Genomic DNA, 23,751 nt, shown 5'->3' on the forward strand with positions numbered 1-23,751 from the left:
GAGTGCGGGGAGTTCTTTTCTTTCCCCTTATTGTAATATCCTCCATTGTGTATCGTCCCCATTTCTCCATCGTTTTATTTTTAGCTCTTCGGAGCGGAGGCAGAGGGAGTGGAAGAAGTAGTGGATTTCGGAAGATATACAGTGGATGAATATCTGTTTGGGTGAGCAATGAAAAATGAATGGATGATGGTGCGCTTTTAGCGAATGATCGAAGGGTTTTTCTTTTTATTTGGTCCCCGATGGAAATACAACTGTGGCACACATACTCTCGTTCGAGAGCGTCGCGAATCAAACGAGGTAATTCTGACTGGCATTACCTTCATTGTGAGGGGGAAAAAATGTCGGCGCAGCGACAAGGAACGTTAGATTGCCTTGTGTGTGTGTGTTTGCGATTTTGTCCAGTTGCTCGCTCCCCGAGTGTCCGGGACCTCAAGAGTGGCCAAGAGAAATGATCGATACTTGCCTGTATCCGGCGGTGCGGAACTAAACGAAGGCTTCATTGTGGCGACAGTGGGTCAGACTGCTCCTTAAAGTAAAACTGGGACGAATTGCCTTTCGTACAATAAGACTTTTCTTACGGTTGGGTATAAATAACAATCAACGGTTTATTAACTCTTGACTGGATTCAATTGAACAATATACCTCTATGGTCACTATCCCCTTAAATCTAAAATGAAGCGAAATATTCTGAAAGAAATACATATTCAGATAATGCTGAAACTAACTCAAAAAATAGAAACTTTTTAAAAAATAGAAACGAATTAATGAGAGTGTATTCGAGGTCAAATACACTATAATATAAGTGTACGGTAACTTTTATTGCAAGCGAGTTTTTATTTTTTTCTTTCGTCAATGTTACTCCTCGCCCTCTGAGTAATATAAAAATTTTCGAAGAAAATAGTCGCGAAAGTGTTATTTTGATTTTCAATTATCAATATTAGTTTATTAAGAGTGTTCCACCGGTCAAGATAGGATTTTTATGGGTTCAATACAAAATCACTGTTACACTTCTAAGCCCCATTTAACACGATATTGAATAAATGCTCTAAAATTAACATGAGACACAAGGAACCATTGTTTAGCCCAACATACTTCTTGCCTCCCTTCATCCCGTCCAACATCTGCCCCTGTTCGATTTTCCAACGTTTTCTCCTCTACCACCGTCTTCTGCCACCCAATATGCCCAGCATCCACTTTTCCTGTCAGCTTTTAATTTCTCCCAACTCAAGTCTCCCCTCCTCCTATACCATGGCCATAACTTCCTCGCTTGATATTCCTTCGCTTGATATTCATTCCAATTTTTATCCTCTCTTCTACGTCGACGCTCAAAAGATTCCAGTATACGCATAACCTCTTGGAGCAACGACTGTATACGATCCACACAATACGACACTACATTCCATATTTAGGTTTTCGCCAATAAAAAATCATATATGACAAAAAAATGTCTCATTAAATTTGACAATGCATTTTTCAGGTATGCATAAAAAATACAATTCAAATGTATATAGCCATGAAGGAATCAAAAAGAGAGAGATCATTCAAAACAAAACTAATTGTCAACATTTTTACTGCATGTCGTTACATCATACTACAGTAATCACCGGGAAAGGGTATGGTGTAGTTCTTTCCCTGTGCCCCCCATTTGGTTTCTCCACGGATTAATGGGAAGTGGATCGTTGCGTCAAGTAGATGTATTGATAATTTTTTCTTAAATTCACACTCGTTTTAATTATTCCTTGATTATTGTTTTAATTCCGTTTCATATCTCAACTTCATGAGGGCAATCAACTAAAGATACAGCTTTTCCGATATATTTCCCGCTGATCTCTACCCCTTGCCGTCTTCGTTCGTAGAAGGAAACTCATTATTGAATTTAAACGCAGAATACGTACGAGACTTTTTCTTACGGCTTTCCAACCTCGCTGTCAAATAAGGTACATTCCTTATTTCGTAAACATTGAGCTTGTGCGTGCAGCAGCTGAATGTATTAATATACCCCACATGCACTTGCCAATAGTGTGGCACCGCAAGTCAAACTTCTTAATCAGCTCTTTCAACGCTCTTCTGTCAGCATTGTTTTGTTTACTCTATATATTTTACTGGGTAAGGGGAGGGGATGTGAATCAATGCAGCACAAAACTTCAACACTCCGCATGTTCAATGACGATAGAAAATATATTTTGAATTTAGGGCGTCCAGTTAAAAGGCCTATGAACGAACAGTAAGAAATTAATAAGAAACACTGCCTCAAGCATGTTCCGTCTTCTTTAAAAAAAACCGGAAAACTTGCATATTCAATATCTATCGGAAGTACGCGAGAAGGAAACGTGGGTGATGCGGATTAGGACGTGTCGAGACGCAATTATTTTCATTTTCCCAGCCTGTATAAGAGAAGAATAGGGTATTTAAGCAGCCGAGATTTTATGCTATCCAACAGCAAAACTGTTATTTACGCCCAGGACAAATGTTTCAATGTGAAAACTTCTTGTGAGGAAAAAATCTTTGGAAAACACAATTGACCGTTAAAATTTTTAATTAGTAAATAGGAAAAAAAAAGTTGACGTCAGAGGAATTTCATTCATGGTTAAAATGGTATTTCAGTATTTTTTGACATCTATTTTAAACATGCTTCGCGGCTAATGACGCTCTCACCCCCTTTTTAATTGCATCCGAAGCAGCTGACCGTTTGCCTTCGCTCTCATTAAAGCAGTGAACTACATAGCCCTCAGAAATAATGAGTCTCTTCGGAGATAGTACGCCCTCAAATTTATAAGGAGTGCTTGAAAAAAATGACATTAGCACACCACTGCGCTGCATTACTTTGTTATGCGAATTTAAAACTCAATTAAAAAATTCTATTAAAATTATATTTTCATAAGTTAAGCAATCATGAAATTTCATTTTTATCACATGAAATCTTGAATAATTCTAGATGCATTTTTGGTCCATTCCCACCTGGACTAGTTCATCGCCAGCTGGGATGAACATCCATTATTCATAAATAAAGGGTAACTTTTCGAAACTGGTTAAAGGAAAGCGGTCTGGGCGGAAAAATTGAAACTTAATAAGTATACCGTTATGTACTACTCGTCTTCCTTATGTCTTATATCTTCTCACCTTGATCAGGCGAACTAAAAGTATAAAATTATACCCGTTGCTGATTGCTTAACTCATCTAAAACTTAAAAATGCCAACGTCATATCTTTCATCCGCATATAGACTCAAGAATTTGGACAAACGTACCTGTCAATTAAATTTTGAACTAATCATAAATATAATGCCTTAAGAGCGAGAAGAAGTAATCTTTAAAATTCTCACCGTTACTAAAAATGCTGAAAAGAAACTATCAATGATAATATGTTCGCATGCTAAGCATTAAGGGAATTTCGAGATAGCTACTTATTTGAGAAAATAAGCAGTACGAAAATTACTGTACCTCTTTCACGAAAATTATCTAAATTCATTACTCTTCATCGTTTTATCCGAACGCATGCTTAAAGCGGAAATAAAAAATTATCTGAACAATTTGAAACAAGGTAGCTTACACCGCCATAAATCTGTACGGGAGGAAGCGGACGAGTAATGAGCACCAACAATTGATCGAGCGAGAAATTAATCGCATTCATAGTCCGTATACACATAAAAAAAACACAGGAAATTTAAAGAGAAAGGAGCGCTGCAAATTTGCGGTTCCGAAGGTAGGAAACCGGAGAATCCGATCGCAGCAGGAAAGGTTGAGGTGATGGGAGTGAGGGGACAATGGGGGGCGAAGAGAGAGGGAGAGAGGAATGCACTGGGCGTGTGGAGAGAGGGGAGGGAAGAGGAGAGGTAGGGGAGCGAGCTTGTTCGTACGGAAGGGTATCTACTCTGACCTGGTGACCCACTTTTACGCCTGTTTGTGTGTATGTAGGTACGTGTGTGTGTATGCACAACTCAGTATTTCCCCTCCCTCAGCCAACCCCCTCTCTCCCCAGGAAATCGCTCCACTCCATGCCTCTTCTTCCAAGCATACCCTCATCTCCAGCGCCCCAAGCCCCTTTCCCGCCTTATCTCATTTATTAGTCCTAACTTTTCCGTCACTTTACCCAAATTCTATACACCTGTCTGACCTTCGAAGCTCTCCCGAGGCATATCCCCTCTCTGTCCCGCCCCTCTCTGTCGTCCCTCGTGCCGTCTTCTTTTCACCATGGTTCTGTGAAACACAGCTAGCTTCAACTCCCCACACCTCCGCGCCTTACCCCAAATATTTCTCCAAAAACTTTTTAGTCTCTCGTCTTCCAAAAACCAGTCCGCAATATGCCAGAGCCACCCCCTGAAGTAGATTATGGTACATTCAACCACCTTTCGCCACTTGTCCAAGGAATCTGAATTGTTAAACGCCCATGCTCGAGAAGGTTCTATGCCCTCATTTGATCTTCCTAATAGTATACTGTTTCCAAAAATAACGATTTGTTTACCCAGGAATCATAGTTTTGGATGATTTTTAGATGTAACCTACTGGCTGAGGGTATGTTTTTTATGGAACTACGAACAAATTTACTCCTAAACTCAAATAATATGACGCAAAATATCCTTAGACAGTATACTACATATTACACTCCCTCCTTCTTTAGTTCTGCATACTTCCTACCTCCCTTAATTTCAACCAGAATGCCTATTCTTATCTCCCCTCTACCTCATTTTACCAACATTCTCCCCTCCTACAACGTACGTCTGCAGAATCCCATGGCCCCTCGATATCTCTTGCATCCACTTGTCCTCCCGCCTTTGAATTTCTCCCAATTATATTCTCTCTTCTCCTCCTCCTTTTTTGATGGCATTCTTGTGAATATCATCCTGATATCTTAAAGATATTTCTGCTTGCAAGATTCTTGACTGTAGTATTGTTTCATCACTGCTTTTGTATTTTTAAACTAGTCTTGGAAATAGTTGTTGCTAATGGACCCGTTACACATTCCGTTCTTTTACCATTTCGTTACTGAAAAAATTAAACATTTCCGAAGAAAAGTTAGCTTTCGTGCATTTGTGTTATTCTTAAAATTAATAGAAAGTAACTATTTATGGAAATCTCCCAGGAAACCGTTGGACGCGTTGACACAATAAGTAAAAGCTGAATGATACTCGTAACTTCTATCCCACCCCTCCACCCACGTTCCACCCCTCTTCCTACAACCACTCACTCAATTTAACCATCAAGCCAGTCATCCAGTCTCCACATACAAAAAGACGAGCACGCCTATTGGTCAGACTCTTTCGTCCCCTATTGCCCTTCCACGCTTCTTACTACTTCCTATATGTCGGAGGGAGGACACCCCCCCATTTTCCCCTCAACCTCACTCCGCCCCTTTGTGGTAGGCTTACAAGTGCACCCAGAAGGAGAAACGTAACGGAGTGTCGACAGTGCGGGCGTCCAGTGCAGTTCTTATCTCCCCACCCAGAGCGCCGATCCACAGCTGGGCCTCGAGGGACGCACCCTCTACGCGGTGGTGGCAAGAAACCGGCCTCCCAGTTCCCGCCTCCGTGACTCACTCTCCAATTCGATACGTGATTTTTCGCGAAGGGGATGCGCCGCCGTCCCGCCCCCGCCCGTGGAAAAGCGCGGATAATCGTTTCGCTTCGGCGGCGTAATGAGACTGGGTCTCATTCAAAACGTCCCCTCCGAGCAGTCCTCCACAGAAGGGCGGATGTTTTTCCACCCAGGAGGCTTCCCCCGAACGTCGAGTTTTTTCCCTACTCCCTTTGTTGTTTTTACCACCAAGAGGTGAGCGGGATATTTCTTCCATCGCCCTCGAAAACTCCCGCGAAGAGATAGCGAGTTGAGGCGGCAGCCGAAAATCGATCTGGGCGACGGTCCTAGAATCTTGGACTGCTGCCTGCGAAGGCGGTCGCTTCGAAAATTGGAATGATCTATCAGCCGTGTTGGTGTGTTTCAGTGATACATTTTTTTTCTAAATTAGTGACCACTCATGCCTAGAATGAGTTAAAAGCATTGCTCTTCAGTTCCGCATGGAGTGAGAAAGAGAAACACAGGCTCGCACCTGCTTGCATAGCAAAATAGCGAGCCGCCGAGATCGTATCGTTGCACTTGATTCTCAATAGCATTCGGCCGCTAGCAAGGATACAACACCGAGCTCTCTCCGCACTAGTTCCCCGACACATTCTTCCGCCGGCGCGCACACAAACGGTTTAGTGCTCCCACTCCAATATCCAGAGACGAAGATAGAGGGGAACTGCGCTTCGCGCCTAAACCATTCTACCGGAAGGTAAGTGAAATACCGGAGTGGTCGGCGACCTGTCCGTTTGTATCATTGCTTCCTCCTGAATTTGAACACCTTTGTCTTTTGCGCAAGAGAATACCTTATCTTTCGAACCTCTCTGAAAAATTGAACTACGAACAATAAGCGAAGTGACAGAACAAGCGGAGGAGGAGAGACTCCGCGTTAAAGAGATTGTTCGAAGCCGGCGGAGCGCAGAGACACTTTTAAAGCGAGATGAAGGGTTTATGTTCTTTTTCTCTCTTCATCTCTATTTATCTGTCACCATTCCTCTTATTCCCATGCCCTCCACATCGCCGGTCTCCTTGGGAAACTGTGTCACTGATTTTCCTTCGGTATCGCACCGAGGAACTGCTGATCCGTACACTGCATAAGGAAAGCGCGGAAGTCCTTGAAAGTTGCTTGATTTCATGGCACGTACGCTGGCCTTTGTACAAGCAATCCGCCCCGTACCTTTTAGGAAAACACCTGAGTTTTCATTGAGTCAATGGAAAAAAAACTCTCATACCATAAAAATCCCTCCGTTCCCTTAGTGGTTCCGCATGGCTCGTATCCTTCCTTTGAAAACCTTAACAGATTTACGTTTCGTCACAACTCCAATGAATATTTCATCCAACACTGCTCGTTTTTCTATGTCTCTTGGTGTACTCTGTAGTGTTTTGAATAATATCACTATTTGATCGACCAAAATTATGGAAAAGAGAGTGCCAGTTTAACGCTTGTGGCGGAAAGGTAATTCGGATACCATTCTCGTCGCTTCAGTTGCATTTATAGTGTCATTCACCCTCAATAAGGTCCTTAACTTTAATTCCTCTTATTCAGCAATGCTTACGCCCTTATAATTTCTCTCCTTACTCAATTCCTTGAGTTTTTTTCACGGGAAGTCGTTGCCTTCACGATGGATATTAGTCACACATTTCCAAGAGGGGGAATGAAAGAGGAGGAGGAGGCTGGAGGTTGGCTACGGACTGCATGGTAGGAGTTTATTCCTTCCTTCCGTCTCTTAGTCTTCATGGAGAGAGAAAATTTAATTAACCGCCCTCCTTTCCGCCGTCGTTTGATGGTTTAATTCGCGCTCCCTGCACCCCTATTGAGGAGACTTTAATCTGCTTGCATTGCGAGCTGCAGCCTTCTCCATCCGTAAAGAGTGGGAGCGCAGGGCGGTTGGAATAATTCAGCCGCTCTTCCCTCGAGTACTCCGTTGCTGTTGCAAATTAAAACCCCCGCTCCTAACATCAAAATACAGTGATATTTAGGTGCAGAGGAAAAGGGGAGAGTCTTAGGTGTACCATTGAAATGAATTATTTATTACGTCATGCATCAAATTGAATCCAGGGTTGTTCGAAAATTTCCGCGTCCTGAAGCCGTAGTGGAACCACGTTTACTACCATAATTTGGCAAGCAAAAAATACGTGCCAAAATTTATCAAAGATTCATCTCACTTATAAGGTCTGAAGGGTTGCTATAATACTTTTTAAAATGAAGTTAATGATGAAGAAAACTCAATAAAGTGATTGAAATGGTACCTTTATGGGTTAACTAAATGTCAAAAATAAAATACAACGCAATATAACCAACTTTAAAATGCACTTATCTTGTAAAAAATTATATGGAGGAAATATATACGTACTATTTGAAGGCACATAGAAAATTTATCAAGAGATAAGAATCAATTATGTATAAGTTAGTCAATGCAATAAAAATACACAAGAACATACATATTAAATTTAAATTTAAATTTATTTAAATTAATGATGATTTATTATTTGATCCACTCTGTAATGGGCACCAATATATTTGCGTTTTGAGTCAAGCTGTCTCATTCTTTGGAACCGAGACATTCGAAGCATTTAATTCTAGTATTTTGGTTTATGCTTATGCTTTGGCCTAGTATTAGCTCTGACCATTTTAAAGCGTATCTTGTTTCTAGATGTAAAAATTGCCTTAAATACAAGAGAATAAGAGATCCATCTTATAAAATGTCAACGTTCTTAATACATGACAGTTTTCACTTCATTTCAGCTATCCTATCGTGGGCATGGAATATTCTACCTGCAATTCATTATTGAACACTAAATTGCAATCATCAGCTCTAACGTTGATTTGATAAGCGACAAGAGTACAGCCCTTCCCATATTAAGACATAAACATGTATTTAGAATAGGGGTAATTCAGCCAACAACGCTTCCGCTTTTACGGGTTAAGTTGATATGCGACCAAAATGAATGACTCATCCTGGTTTTAGCTGAGGACAATCAACTTTTATAATCACCGGAAAATAAAACAGACTATTTTTGGTAAACAAACGATAACTCAACAACACTGATCATCTAACGATAATTCAAATTTAATCGCGCAAAAATTGTCTCCCAAAACCTTCCAATACTTTCTGTTATTTCCCAACAATATTTTGTCTAGAATCTTTCTTTATAGAATTTATTTCAATGAATTTTTTTGTGTTGCCAAAAGCATTAAGATTTAGTTGCAATTAAATTACTTTCAGATAGTAAATGAATGTCAGGCATCGAATATCTATTAAATAAGCAGTACTTCATAATAAGCAGAAATTCGTGTCCTGAAAAAGCAAATGGGCTGAACGCATATGATCACCCTGTTATACCTGGACATGGCTCCTTTATCCAGTCAATGCATGGAAATATTTCCATTGCCATTAAAATTGGTTCAACTGGATCGGAAATTCAAGTACGAATCGGATTATTTTCTTCTCTGAACGAACGAGCACGCCAGTAAACATGAAATTTCTTCGATGCAACAAATTCAGAGTGTAAAAATCATTCGAATTGACCAAGGTGAATAATTTTTACACCCTGCAATGGTTGCATTGAAATGCACATTAGCAGATGACTCCATCAAAAGTTACTAATGCGGCATCTCCCGCAGCTTCTTTGAAATATGAAATTTCTTGTCTCATTGTAATTTAAATACTTAACTTAAATATGACTTGGTGAAACACAACAATTATTGCATGATTCATATGAAATTCCATGTATCTGTGTACGCGCGTGATTCTTTTTGTACATTAGTTGTTATATATATACATACAAATATATATCGCATATATTTTCTATATATATTGTATTGCATATTAGTTAATGTATTTATTTTTCTATATATTAAAATGCACGCATGAACTATAATGTGCATGTACGGCTGGTGCTCTAACCCCTTCTGCCAAACGCTCTTGCGGCGGACGGAAACAAGATTTTCAGTAACGCCCATCTTCGCTCAGAAGTATTTCATATCCCCTCCTATTATTCAAACATTTGCGTAAAGATTCAGCTTTCCCTATTAATGCAGTGCATACCACCTACCTAATGAATAAGTTGCGAACAACCGCTGTGTTCGGACAGAGAAATGCCCGAGCGGAAACCGAGACGGAGGTGATTTACGATAGAAATCGACGCGATCGACCACTGGTATAAAAATTATTATTATGGCGATGGTTTTGTATATAATATGGTGGAAAGTCGATTATTAAATATTTTCATCGATGTTAACCAACATGACCGATTACTGTTTCAACAATTTGCCTAATCTCCCTGTTTTGCAGCTACCGCCGCCTCTTCCGATAACCGTTCAGCATTCGGTGGGGAGGGAAGCGAACCGTCCTCCAGTGCGTTAGCCCAAACCCTTTGCCTATCATCTCCCCTCAAGCCTAATTGCCCCCTTTATCCACACAGCGGGGGTAAAACCACGGATAAGGGCTAAAGTACGTACTCGACAGACTGCCGCTGGGATCCAAGTGTTATATCCCAAACGGACCATATGGAGCGGAGGGAGAAATGTCGAAATCCCAGCAGAGCGGATAGGGATAGGAACAGTTGGGAAGGCCGTTATCCTTATCGAAAGCTATTACCGTTTTCTTGTTGGAACCGGGATTCTTCTCATGATTTGAACCATTGTTTCTCTCACGGACTGAGATTTTAGAGGGTGGAATGTCACAGAGTGAAAGACGATGAGGACAGGGTTTTAGTTGGCGGACTTGGGCGAATTAAGCTTATGGTGTGACTTAGTTAATGTTCAGACATCATTACTATGACCCTGCGGTGAAACTTAAGCTTGGGTGATTTTCTTTACCCAAATCTCTGTCGGGTTCAGACAATATCCAAACGAGCATATAAACCATGAGTGTGAATCGCTCCCTGATTTCTTTTCAGTTTTAAATTCATAATTTTTTGCTCTGAAAGTCACTGCCAGTCCCTAAGAACTATCCCTAACATCCATACCTATTCTTAAATGCACTGCAAATATGTCTATCTACAAGCCCAAAAATCGAAACGTGTGAAAGAAGGCATGACCCTATTTGACTTGCATGTTTCAGTGCATGCAAGAGTAATAAAAAAATCATCGCTTTCTGTAATGCTCCAGATTTTATACCCCAATCGCAAATATTTACTTCCACATATAGTAAAATAATTTTGCTCCTTTATATTACAGATTTTTTAAAAATGACATTATCATTTGCATTTGGCCAATTACCATCAAAATAGGCAATTGTGAAGCATTTTAAACCTTACAGAAAACAACTTGAGTAACTCGATTTCATATTCATACTTGAAAATTAATGATACTAGAAGTATACTAATGCATCTCAAGTTCGTGGAAATTGTGGGAACACTCAAAATGACTGGGCATTTAACCGTCGCAGAAAACGTGACAATACTAACAGAGTTTACTCGTAAAGGATAACCCACTGTTTCGCTGCGTCAATCGTCACCGCTGATCGTCAATTCTAAGATTGGCTGAGTAGAAAGTTGCTCTCTACTCAATTCCTTAATCGACTAATCTCTAAATTTCAACACTTTTCTTCGTCCGCAAATATGTCATTTATCTCATCCGGTGACCCACTATGTGGCTTTACGTTCACTATGTAGGAACACACAACAGCTATCTTCATCGGGCCGTCGTCGTATCTCAAAATGTTCTCGAAAAGTATAAAAACTAAAGGTTTCATCATATTTCTTCATTTACCTCAGCTTCAAGTAATATCTTTGTTACTTTTAACCACATTTCCCTCTGGAATCCTTTAATGTTACCTTTAAACATATTCTTATGAATTTATTTATGTTTAAACAGGCGAAATAAATTGAGTTGTGAACTGAAAAAATGCCAGGTCATAACAGTGTTCTTCCAAAGAATTTGAATCATTTACTTTTCTGTTGTCCTGACGTTCTCGTGAAAAAATGTTGATTCAATCATGCAAAAAATTATTTCTAAAAAATGGCGAACTAGTATATAGCACGATTCTCCAATTTTAAACTCTTAAAATCTCGCTTCTGCGAGTAAATATGATTTCTTAAGTACCCTATACCTTCAATCTTTCCGCAAGGATAGAAAACATATGTTAGATAAAATGCATTAAGAAATAAAAATAGTTTTCGTCCAGTACATTCGTTTTACTCAACTCTACTTTTCTTCATTTATTTAACGACTTTAATTGTAGCGAGATTGAGACTTAATAGTCCCTTCTTCCACCTAACCCTTGTACATTAGATTGAAGACTATTACGTCCATATGATCAGCTTGAACGTGGGTGCGTTTGAAATTCCAACGAACAGCCTAGGCGACTAAATTCTTTTTCCCACGAAAGTAATTCCGTGAGAAAGAACCTCCTTGTAATTCCTCGCCTCACCTTTACCCAGACGCTGAACGTGCTCTGCATGAGAAGAACACAGGGTAAAGAGCAGATGCGATTCAGGGTGAGAACAATGATTCTTTCTGCCAATTAATGTGCAGAACTTGACCCTAATGGGGTTATTTCCGGATATACTCTAAGGAGACTAATTTTGATAATGCCCTGCCACTGTGTTTATCCCACGCAATTGGAAGCGCATTGAAAGGGACGCTGCAACCGTCCTGGACTATTTTCCATGGATTCAGCTCTTGGGGTGCCCTTCGCAAATTTCTCTTATTGGAGGGAATGATGTACTTGCGCCTGCTGTGAAATGCGCGCAGATGACTACATTAGCCGAGGGTTGAAATGACGTCCTGGATTCCGGTGGGCAATATGTGCTCAAATTTAAACAGTACACTCCAAATTAGATATCAATTAATTAAATTTCTCAATGAAGTAAATCAGAAACAATTTATGACTTTCATACTGATCATAAGGCCAAAGTTACCCATAACATTCGTTAATAAGGGACAAATTTTTAATATCAGGTTTAAAAAAAGATGAAGGAATTAGTCTATTAACTTTGAATTCATCCAATATTTATTCAAATAACTGTTTAAAATATAATTATTAAATTCAATTTGGTAAAATTTTCATTAAACCATAAACAGTAATCAACCCGAAGGTCTGTTTAGTAGGTGATGGTAGAGATCACCCAGTACTAAGCCCTATATGGCATGTGAAAATTCACACATCAGGGTAGGGGGGGCCAGTTCCTTTCCCTCTGCCGGTTATGGTTTCCCAGGAAGACCTGGTAAAATCACTTTGGCCTGGGTGGAGCTGCAGGTGCCCAGAGAGCCTTGCCCGGGAATCGAACCCGGGACCCTCCGGTCAGCAGTCCAATGCTCTACCCACTGGACTACCGCGACCCACACACACACACACACACACACACACACACATACATATATATATATATATATATATATATATATATATATATATATATATATATATATATATATATATGATTATATATATATATATATATATATATATATATATATATATATATATATATATATATATAAAATTTTTCATTAAAATGATAAAAATTTTAACGTTGACACCTTTACGAAAGTACAAAAATTTTGGAAAATTCATTGGCAAATAAAATTTCATCAAAGTAGAAGATATCTAAGTATAATGAACTAGTTTCTCAGTGAGTGAAATATTCAAACAAATATTAGATTGTTATTATATATTTTGAGTGGAATTACAGGCGCTTCCCTAGATGTTTTATGGTATAGCTGCCTCAAAAATTTACGATGCATTACAGGTATAAAAATAGGCTCACCTACTTTCAAGACAGGGAAGATGAAATCACTGAACTTGAGAGGGTAAATGTGACACGAATTCAGTTAATACAGTCACCAAAAAAACTTGTCGTTTCATTGATTTCCCACGACTTTATCTTTTGATGGTTTGGAAAAGTATATCCTTACATGGCATGCCGTAACGCTAGATGGTCTGCTACCGCTCGCTCTCTTGACAATCACTCACGATTTGGCGTCCGGCCAACGTCTGATGGATAAAAAAGCGCTCTGCTGCGACAGTAAAAAGTCTTTAAATTTTTCTGATTCGCGCAAAAAAAACTTGCGAGCGAAAGAAATGTCAACGGATGGAAGAAGAACAGAACGATGATTTCGCGGGAGTGGGAGAATGTTTTTTTTTTAGGCCGTTGCCCGTGTACTTTGGAAACGCAAACATTCCTCCGTTCCCTCTCCGCTAACCACAGGGATCAGCAGCAGAAGCCACCGGCGAATTTAACCCGCTCGTGGGACCAGGAGGAGAGAGCCCCGGCGGCCAGTTTGTTTGCTTTTTGTTTCGGGGACAGATCCATACTACATGGGCGAGCGACAAGTGCGCCGACAATATCTTTGCTCCCTCTTTCCCGGACTCACAAACCGTGGTCGCAAATGGTTGCCGCCCATTTCAAATCAACGCGTCCGATTTGCGTACAGGGTGGAAAAAAAATCCCACTTGTGCCGCGAGGGGAAAATACGAGGAGGTTGCACCTCACTGGTTAGCCAACAGGGTGCTACCCCTTAGAATCCGACACCCACCACTTCCACGGTTTTCATCCCCTCCCCCAACATCCGTGAGTGGCATATCCGCAACCGTCAACCCTCTCTCCATCCTCCCTTGAAAATCCAATCTCTAAATCCTGGACCACCCTCGGCTGCGGACAGCGCCTGGGCGAATGGCGTGGTCTCCAGTGCGGAAAAAGAACGTTGTTGAATGTTTTCGCTGAGTGCTTCCTCCCTTGTACCATGCGCATCCCTCTTGAAATAATCCCTCCACTGCTCTCTCTCTCTCTCCCTCATCCGTTCGTCATTATGCAATGTCAGTCATTAATCTTTCTTCCGAGCTCGCACTTCTTTCACCAGTTTTATTCGATTCAGTGCTCGCGGTACGTAACAATTGAATCGCTAATCCCGCACATATTCCGCTTATGCAGCCGCGACTCGACGACAGCGTAGGAGTTTTTTTTCTTTTTTCTATGGGTTCATTGAAAAATTCCTACCCTAATTATAACACTACACTTTTCATCCATCTTCATTAGCCAGCGTACGTTTCTGTGAAATTCAAACATTAATTTCATGATGCTGTCATCATGGTAAGTAATTAAAATACTGATCATCGATATCAAATACTGTTGATACAAATCCTACCTAAGATGGGAGTTTTTTCATGATGGTTGCAATAAGAGTTTTATATATTTCGTTATTACATGTCATGTGACTGCAAAAATTTGAATAATGGTTCAAAATTAAATGTAATATCAGCAGTACAATTAGAGGAATCACAGGAATTGGATTCATTGTTTTTTCTGCTTATTAAAATGCGATAATCTATTGTGCAAATATCCAGTCTTTGTTCATTAGAAACTCGGATGGCTCAATGATTTCTAGGAAACAAATTCCTTTTCTCAACCCTCCACTGCTTTTTCTCGAGCCCTCCTGCCCTTCCTGCCCGTCTCAAAACTAACACTTTGCTATCTTTTTCTCTGCTTCCGCTTAACTTTCCCTCCTTTTTATATTTTCCTACCAAGTCTCGTGTCTTATTGATACCCTACTTTGCTATCAAGTAATTGCATATGCAGTGAATATTTTCGGTAGTTTTTGTGCGCGCGATTTTGATCTGATTCGTCCTCTTAATGAACGGAAATTGTTTTGTTTCTTTCGAGGAAAAGCCCGGGAAAAACACCAGGTAAATTGATACACTGTTCTCGTATGACTGAGGGAAAACTTTAGGTAATTTTCAAGTTCACTGATCTTTCCGCGGCAACTCTCCTTACTGGATGAATGAAGACGAGGATCAAAGATCAATATTTGGGGTAAGGGATAGAAAGTTTACAGGGGCGCAATTTTCAATTTTCTGTTTCCCTATCATTTTCCCTTCTCCGGTCCGGACATTCCTGTGCATCGGGTAAAACGACTAGCGTTTGAGAAAAGCTAACTGCGATAAACTCGGTAGGTTGCCAAACACGTTTCGCACGGGGAGTTGGAGTCTCCGTAGTCATGCAAATTGGCATCCGCGATGAGATCTTGCGGAAGTGAATGTTCCACTCTACCTTTTATCATTGTTTGCCATTCACGAAACACTTAAGTGGAATCCCGAAATCATATCGTTTTCCAGTCCTATTTCTCTGTTCGTCTCCCATATTTCCTTTCCACGATTATTACCATCTGTGGCCGTCTCCTTCCTTTCTCAACACTTGCACTCTCACCAACTTTACTTTCTCTCCTTGGTGTCATTCTGATGCCAAACGCGTTTTCCCTAACTATATTTTTTTTTATTTAAATATTTATGTACAAGTCCCAAAGCTTTCCAAAAGATTAACGCCATTCTTCGGTGTGTACTCTTTGGTAATCCATCAAAATTCCAATTCACCCCAAGCCTCGGAATTATCTTATGATATGATCTAAGTCCCGCATTCGAACCTACCGAGTTTCTACGATCTCCGACGTCGCTTTTACCATTCACAGAGCAATAACTGCGACGCAACGTCTAGGGTTAGGCTAGTGGTCGTCCAGGATGAAATCCAATGAAGGGTGAAGGGAGGTGCAAATTCGATAACAAAGTTAGCATTGTTCAGAAAAAATTCCCTACTTTTCCGGTTCTGCATTAATTGTGTTCTTTGTCTGGTTTATCATCTTGTAATTGTCAGTGTATGCTCTTAATTATGACGAGCGTCTTAATTTTTTTCAATTTACCAGATAATATTCAGCAATGATACTTATTTCGTTAGAAACAAGTTCGTTTATCAAAATAGCATAATTAATTAAGGAATTAACCAGAAAATAAGTCAATCAATAACTAGCAGAACATAGCTAAATTTATTGAGCATAACTAAATTAAAAATGGAACAAACCTAATATAGGATTTCTTAAACAATTTATTATATATTCCGACTTAGCCCATAGCGTTGCGCGTCTAATAAGACATCGATGATGGTGATGCAAAATTGCTAAAAATATTATCGCTTAATCCAAAACCTTCTTGTAGGTACATTGGTCATCCAATAAATGAGTTATTATTATTTTAGTGCCTACCGTTTTAAGTAGGCTTTGGATGGACACAGACCTAACATCGTAAAATTTCTTAGCTTAGACAAACCTGACAGTCTACACTACCTAAAACTCGTCTTCAATCGCATGCACTACATAACCCTGCAAATCTGCCTTAATTCCAACCGCATCACCAGCAAAAGCAATCAAATCCGTTTCGCCTGAAGTTCGAATTTCTCACGAGATAAAATATTCCCGATTGTAAAATTCGCCTGCCCCAGCGCCAAAATTAGACATTACTATGGTTTACATCAAACTGAGAGGGTATTTTAAACATTGCAAGGTGCGCTAAAACCTGTTGGTTACCCGTAGAACTCATTTAATAAAGTGTAATCCGTATTGTGGTCCAGATTTTTAATATTTCAATTACAAAATCACGATTAAAGTCTTAGATTATGAATTCTGTTGATCTGTAGTTTGCATTCCAACAAGTAAACTATCCTATTTATATTCACAGTTTTAATTTATATGATTCAGCCATGCGTTGTAAAGGATTTAATGAATAACTTAAATGTTATTGGCGAGTTTGAGCTACAATTCTATTTCCATAATAGAAATTAAAGCATTTTCTCTGCCAATAAGTTAACAGATTAACGCTTGACCGTTTCATTTGCTACGAGCGAAAATAATTTCAATCTGTATTACAATTTTTTCGAATCACTCCAGTTACCGACACCCGTCTGAATCTATCGAAAGCTCCCTTTGGTTGAGGAGACAACAGCCTACCTCTCAAGAACGCTCGCACCCTTGCCCTGTCCATATCCTGGCGAAGCGTAATCCTAATTCGGAGACTTGATCATCTCGTTAACGATTTCTCATATGTTTTTACGTTTCGGCAATTACTGCGAGACTATTACGAGGCTATGAGTGCCGTCCATTTGCTCGCGATGGCCCAACCGATGTGTTGCGAGGTTCTCTCGGGAAGTGGCCGAAAGAAACGGGATCTCATTTTCTTCTTCGATTTATTACCCTTCCCGGCAAAAAATGGGACAAATTTCCGATACGCAGGGGCGTGGGGGACTCCATAAAAGTGCAGCGGAATAGATAGGATAGAATTTGTTTGGCATCGCAAGCTTCTCCCTATATTCCCAAGCCATTTTCGTGATAATATTCTCGAAAACTTCACGTAGTCAACCGGAAGAAGAGATAAGTATTAGAAATAGGGCATCACGCTAAAGAATTGTAAAATTTTCTGTCCTAAAGTGGCTAATCCCTTTCTCTTCCAAGAACTGGGGTAAAATCACACCATTATTGCCTTCGGTTTCTTACGATAATTATATATAACCTATATATATATACTATATATGTACTAGGCTGGATTCCGCCTTCCCCACCTCTCCTGTGTTCGTCCTTTATGTGTGTTCCTATCCCTTTTCCTTATATCTGTCTCGATATAAATGAGTGTGTGTGCATATATATATATATATATATATATATATATATATATATATATATATATATATATATATATATATATATGTACCTATATGTACATAAATGTATACATACATGTATGTATATAATATATACACAATATATATACATACATACACACACACACATACATATATATATATATATATATACATACATATATACGTACACTCGTATATTTTATCGTAATTCCTCCCTCTCTTCATTCTGTGTAAAAGTCTCTCCTCTTTCTTCTTCTGCCTCCTTCGAGAAATACTTGATTTCTGTTATTAAAGCCAAATCACTCCAAATGTGCTTTGCGTAATAATATTCCTGTTCCTCTCTCCACATGACATCTTAGAAGATTCCATGGCTGTTACACATTTAGTTTTAAATATCGACATATTAATAGTTGGAAATACTGGTTATATTATGAATTGGCGATTACAGCGATAGTGATATTATTATTCATTGACATTCAATTCTCTCAGTTTTAAATTAGTGACGTTTTCCTATTACTCATTAACTGTTATTATAAACTATTATAAAAATGTTCAAATCCAATTGAAAGAGTATAAATAATAATATATATAATAATATAAATAAGTTCAAAATATAAATTTAACGCATCGATGCATTCTGGATAGCTGGAGATAACAATTAATATCCAATCATCAATAAAAATATTGTTTTAAATTCAATATTCACTCTTCAATATAAACTTGAAGGTAGCTTAATTGGTAAAAATTATTAGGAGGAAATTAATGGTGACGTATTTAAAGTGTCATTATGAAATAAAATTAAGATTTTCAACTTGCATTTAACCAAGTAATTTGTTTAGAATATAAGCGATCATCGAACATTTTATTAACGAGCAGCGACGAAATTAATTGAGAGAAATAGTGAATTTATAACTTCCTGCTTAGGTATGTCGGGAAGTTCCAAAAAATGTTGATTGTATTTAAAAAGGTACCAGCAAGTAGATGATTCATTGTGAAGAACGATGCAAATTAATTTCATGGTTCCGCGTAGAGAATGTCAGTAGTTTGTCTGGCCCACTGCTGCTCTTCTATTTCCCCTCGTCCCCATCCCTTTGGTCCTCGCCGCCGGAGCCCTTCTCCACCCTCGTGCCCGCATGGGCGAGCCTGGAATGAAACACTTCCGGTCCCATCCAAAGCAGTTGTATTCAGGCGAGTATGCATTTTAACATCCCATTTTCTCATTTCATTAAACACAAAATACGGCTAGTTAAAAAAAATTATTAAATTTTCAATTTAGTAGTACAGAGGGATATGTTCCGGCGGATTTTTCAAGTGCGTTTGAACTTATTCTGGATATTTTTAGTCCGGTGAGTTTTCCCAAAAGCCCAGTAGCAATCTAAGAACATTGAGTTGGTTACGAAATTGAAAAAAAATAAAAAAGTCTCTTAAAAGCGGTAACTTCAAGTTTCAAATTTCAGTTTTTTTAAATGTTTTAACAGTTTGCTTCTTTTCTCGGACGGCTTAAAACTGGGCTGAGCATGAAAACTGTAAAATATGAATTGGAAATTTTCAGGAAATTCATTGGGAACTGAAGTGGCGCGTTTGTGTTATGCCTCGGAAATTTTAATCAAATCAAAAGAATGTTTGGTTTCGGTTTGCCAAAAGACTTTTTGTGACTCCAGTGTGTCCTGAATAAAATAAAATTATTCTGGAGAAAATCCCAAGAGCGCGAGAACTAAATCATTCTAGGGATAATAACTGAGAACGAAAATATTTAAAAATTTTCCCAAGTTTTAGTGAATATGTTTAACTATCCTCCAGATTCCAAGAAACTGCAGGATATGCCATGACAGTTAATTTTAACGGAGTCATCCGCTTAGTGTGCATTACAATGCAACAGTTTTAGAGTGTAAATATCATTCGCCTTGACCGGGTTACCTCCACCAGATGTGCTCTACCTCTTTTTATTTTAAACAGTTGAGGTAAACATAATATCATACAGGTGAATCTAGATATTATTGGGAATATTACAGAATTTGAATGGAATGATTGCTTTTTTATTATCTCAAGATTTTCCTTGAGAGTCTCCTAATCTTGGATAAAACAATATGTTTCAATTCAAGAATTATCAATCTCAATTGTTGATAATAGGCATGTTCATTCAATATCAGCTATTCCATTCATTTTTTTCATTCAATTTAACCCAGAAGGTACTGAAAAAATATGTACAATTGACATTGATGGCAAGGACTGGAGTTGTGCATAATAAATGCTTGCCATTAATCAAGAGTTCGCTTTATTAAAAAATGAAAAGTTATAGCATTGGGTAAACAGATGGCATCTATCAGAGTTTTAGCATTGTTCCTCCTAGTCCCATGTTTTGTCTGAGTCATACACTGATTTTTATCATAGTACTAATAATATAGTACTTTTACCTATTTCGCTCAAATTATGCAGGTGTGATTGCTAAAAACGCTATCATCGGCTAATTTTCTTGGATTTGTTTCTGATTCTTTTCGTTTCAAATATTTAAACCCAATAATTTCTAGTATAAATCATTATTGTGTTTTTAACTAGCCGTGCTATCCATCGGTACAAGAAACACACAAGAGAAGCGCGTCTCTTCGTGCAATACCGGTGAGACGGCCTTTCTTGCGACGAAAACGCATTGTTAAAAAACTTCCGGGTTCAGACTTGAGAAAACAGGAATTAAAATGTTGTGAATAGGAAGGGAACGGTGGGAATGGAGGTAGAATGTCGTGGATGGCGAGGAAAATTGAAGGAAAGAATTTCCCATTGGACTCTTGTGAGATATTCTCCCCTTCGAGATGGCAGGTCTAGCACCCAATCCATCGTTTCTCCGTCGTTGCATGATGTTACAAAGGCTTGGATAGACTGCGCGGGAACCCAATGGCGTTAGAGGCACCCCTCGGGAAGGGGCAGCAATTTTCCACCCCTGCCGACGAACGGAAATGAAAAAGAGTTCTGGATGGTTGTGGAGCTGGTTAGGATAAAAGTGTGCCGATTGAGAGCGAAGGGCCGTTTGGAGAGCGCATTGAGTGTATTAAAGAGGATAGGGGAGTGAGGGAAAGGAATTAAGGTGCCGACGCAGCTCAAGTGCAGTAGGAGTCAGAAAATAGCTGCGGTTCGACTTAGTTTAATGACCGAGGGTAACTGGCGCGTGACGTTAATGTATATATCTATCGACAGTGTTAATTCAAGGGCAATTAATTGCCATGTGAACATAATATAATTAAATGTGTCGTAAAAAAAACAACCTTCAGTAGGGGCTGCACGTGAGATGCAATTAACTCTTGCATAAATTAGCTTCAACTTCACAGATCATTTGTATCTTCGATAAATAATATATGAGAAAATTACAAAATGTTCTCACAAATTATTAAAATAATTAATCGTACTTCTGACTGGACGGTAACCGGTAAAACGGGTAGCAATAACCATGGTTAATATTAGGAGTTGAATGACAGAAATGGCATTAAAATAATTTAAACTTATGTCCAATCCAGACAAGAAAAATTGTTTTCTCGTCTATGTTTCTTCAATTATAACAATGCTCTAAATGCAGATGGGTTGGTAGCATTATAATGCTTGCGATATTGCTAAGATGGCTAGTTATAATTTATATGTCCTTGGAATAAGTCCCAATAGGAATAAGTTATTTTATGACTTAACAGATTGTTTCCACCTAGCGACAATATAAATTTCAGTTATAAATTTCTACGCCAAACTTGTTCTGCTTTAATACTTTTTGAGCCAAGTGGCGACTGTCAGTACTCCTGTCGAAAGCCATCGCTTTCAGATCTAAAAAGAATACCAGTCAGAATATTTCAATTAAAATTGCAGATGTATGAATTTTATTTATAATTTCAATCTGAAGAAGTAACTGCTCGCGGTGACTTGTATTATCATAGACATAGGTAAACTATTGGTTAAAAGTTATACATGTAATCTACTCTTCTACTGGTGTGAGGCTTCGAGGATAGGAGTAGAAGAGGAAAGAGGATTTGAGGTGATAGAAGAATGTTTCAAATAAGGTGGATAGACGAATCAACAATTGAATACGTTCTTCGAAGAGTGGGTGCTGAGAAAATCCTATGAAGGACTTAGGAAGAGGTGGGAAATGGATTTGACGGAAGCACTAAATTTTACTGAAGATCATAATTTAAGAAATAATGAAAGGAAAGAATGACAAAGTTAAGACTAGGTTAAACTACGAGAACCAAGTCATTGAAAATTTCCTTACAAGGAGCTTTGTGGAAATGAAGAGATTGACAGGAAACAGGATATACAGGATCATGTAGATTGCAAACCAGTCCTCGGATTCATAACCCTTGATGCTGATAAATGAAATTCACGTTCTTTCAAATTCATTTCATTGTGAAAATAATTGGGCATAAATCAACTAGGAAACCCCAATTATGTTCCAGTATTATTGTCCTCAAGTCCAGACTTCTCCATGACGAAGAGGAACAAAATGCTAGCTTACTATAGACGATATGTGGTGGGCATTTCATGTCAGATTCACTTGGGTTTACCGAGCGATTTATCACGCAGATATTTTTCTAAACTTGCGATTGGAATTACTTCACTTCAGCTTCCTAAAAATGGATTGTTATTTCGAAATATATTTCACGTTCAGCCGTCAATTCTCCAACCTAATGCGGCGATGGAGAGAAGACGATTTAGGTATGTCGTTAATGGCGGTTTCCAAGTCGCAACGATCTTCTATACAAGTCGGACACAGCTACGCATGACAAGTAAGGGTTTCAAAAGCAACTAATTTCGCATACTTATAGACTCATTGCCATTATTCGTAGAAATGTCACCATTGCGTACAATCATTGAATAAATATGTAATCATTGCGTGAAACCTTTTCCAAGAATATTCAATCGCCTTTGTGACTCCAATAGTTGTGACACTCACATAAGGATTCCTCTGTGAACTATTTCAGGCCGATGGGATATCTCGGTTGCCTGTTTCTCATTCTAAACCTTATGGTTTTGTGTTCGTCGAGTCAGACTTCATTTAATCAGCATGCGTGTCTTAAGTTACATTATAAATATAAGCATACATAAGGATTTATCTTTAACTTCAAATGGTAATATTTCATGAATGATGACTTTTTATTTTATCATTTCCCTTCAATCTATAGTAGGTGTAAGTATATGCTTGAGCTTCGTAATAAATGGGTTGTTGAAGTCAGCGTATGCTCCAAATGCGTAATTAAACAAGAAAAATATTTTAAAAAGTCAACTGTAGAAGTGTTAACTTGGTAAAATTCAATTTCAAGAGTGAAAGTATGCTACAGCCTAATAAAATTTCACGATATATGTATTTTTCGGCCCAAAACGGGTTTCAAAGCTCAAATATCATCATCAAGTGTAAACGTCATCACAATATGATGATGTTCAAACGCCGAAACACGTCTCGTTCTAATAAATGAAAGATAATGTGAAATTTTCATTAGTTGTAGTACCTCTACTCGCTTGGAAAAATAAATCCTTGATTACTCACGGGTTATGAGTATGCTGTCATTAGTTAATGGCAAAATCAAACCGTAAAGAGAGAAATATGCCTTTGAAATTACCCTCAAGCGTTACTACCGAAGAGTTACCATTGTATGATTTTGCATGGATTTTTTGTCCTCATTGATAACGGGGTTCATTGCAAAAGAAATTTCCCTGCAATTAATAATAGGGAAACTCTAATTTAGAAGGCTGCGTTGGGTCAAGAGGGTAGAGACAATGCAAATCGAAGGAGAAGTCCAGGATTTAGCCTGGAAGAATTT

At 38.7% G+C, this 23,751-nt stretch overlaps 1 protein-coding gene across 2 annotated transcripts in view; it reads left to right on the top strand.

Annotated features, from left to right (window-relative positions):
* The window catches only part of MESR3 (misexpression suppressor of ras 3), a 301,273-nt gene that overhangs the window by 255,632 nt on the left and 21,890 nt on the right, over positions 1 to 23,751 (top strand). The window contains exon 1 of one of the 2 annotated variants that reach the window (XM_071598440.1): positions 6,120 to 6,266. The exons of the other annotated variant lie outside the window; for it this stretch is intronic. The gene's annotated coding sequence lies outside the window, so the exon portion shown is untranslated. Of the gene's footprint in view, positions 1 to 6,119; positions 6,267 to 23,751 lie in introns of those variants that run through there. 2 annotated transcript variants of the gene reach the window in all.

Source organism: Hetaerina americana, unplaced genomic scaffold, assembly GCF_022747635.1.
Source record: "Hetaerina americana unplaced genomic scaffold, ioHetAmer1.1.p SCAF_10, whole genome shotgun sequence".
Taxonomy (NCBI): domain Eukaryota; kingdom Metazoa; phylum Arthropoda; class Insecta; order Odonata; family Calopterygidae; genus Hetaerina; species Hetaerina americana.